The following is a 978-nucleotide window of genomic DNA, read 5'->3' as shown; positions in this document are numbered from 1 at the left end:
TGCCGGTCAGGGGAGGGGGGGGGGGGGGGGGGGGGGAGGGAGAGCCTTACTTTGCTGGCAAACTCAAATAATCACAAAATCACTTTCCTGCTGAGTCCTTCCCACACAAAGAGACAGGTTTTCTTTCCCTCCTCTGCTCCCTCCTCTTTTTTTTCTTCTTCCCTCAGCCGCACACAATAGTGAACACTATGATGGCTGCCCTGAAGCACTGGAGTGGATTCAGTGAGCAGGACAGGACTTTACCCCCAGTGCACTTTATGTTGAATATTGCACCGGCCTCAACTGTCTGACTGCCTCCACCCCCTTCCTTTCTTCAGACAGGAAGCCAAGTGACTCAGGGTTTTTCCCTCCCTTTTTTTCGCCCCGACTATTTTGACTTCCTTCTTTCATTTTCTTTCTTTCTCTGTCATTGGTTGCAGAAGTTCCCCCGTTGTGTAAGAGCTCTCATTTTGGAGAGCCTTGCAGCAACAATGAGAGGTGGCCAGTTTGGAGTCCAACCAGTTGAGCACTGCACTCATTTCCAACGGCTGTGTCCTATTCTGGCACGCCCCAGAAGGCTGTCCGTCTCATTTTTAGAGTGTAAGACAACTCTCCAGCCTGCATACTTTGCTTCATGCGTCTGCCAAGATTCACCTCCTGTTGACACTGGCCACGTGGGCCTGAAAGAGATAGAGAAAGAAGTGTGAGAGAGGAAGGGACTTTAAAGAGCGACTTAAAAGACTAAGTCAGCCCTGGAAGGTTGTTGGAATGACACAAGTACAATTGCACTAAATATTCTTTGTTGGGGGTTTCTGTGTAATGTCCTCATGCAGAGCTGTACGGCTAAGCAAGCATTTAGTTTTTACTTCTTTTGATATTAAAGCTTTAAAAAAAAGCAAATCTCATAAACAGGTCCAGTGATGTCTGCAATACAATTTAGAAAATGTATGTTTTAACAAATTTTTTCAAAAGATTTCTTTACATTTGTATTGTGTTGAC

The sequence above is a fragment of the Cyclopterus lumpus genome, chromosome 1 (assembly GCF_009769545.1).
Source record: "Cyclopterus lumpus isolate fCycLum1 chromosome 1, fCycLum1.pri, whole genome shotgun sequence".
NCBI classification, from domain to species: Eukaryota; Metazoa; Chordata; class Actinopteri; order Perciformes; family Cyclopteridae; genus Cyclopterus; species Cyclopterus lumpus.
This window is presented reverse-complemented; position numbering follows the sequence as displayed.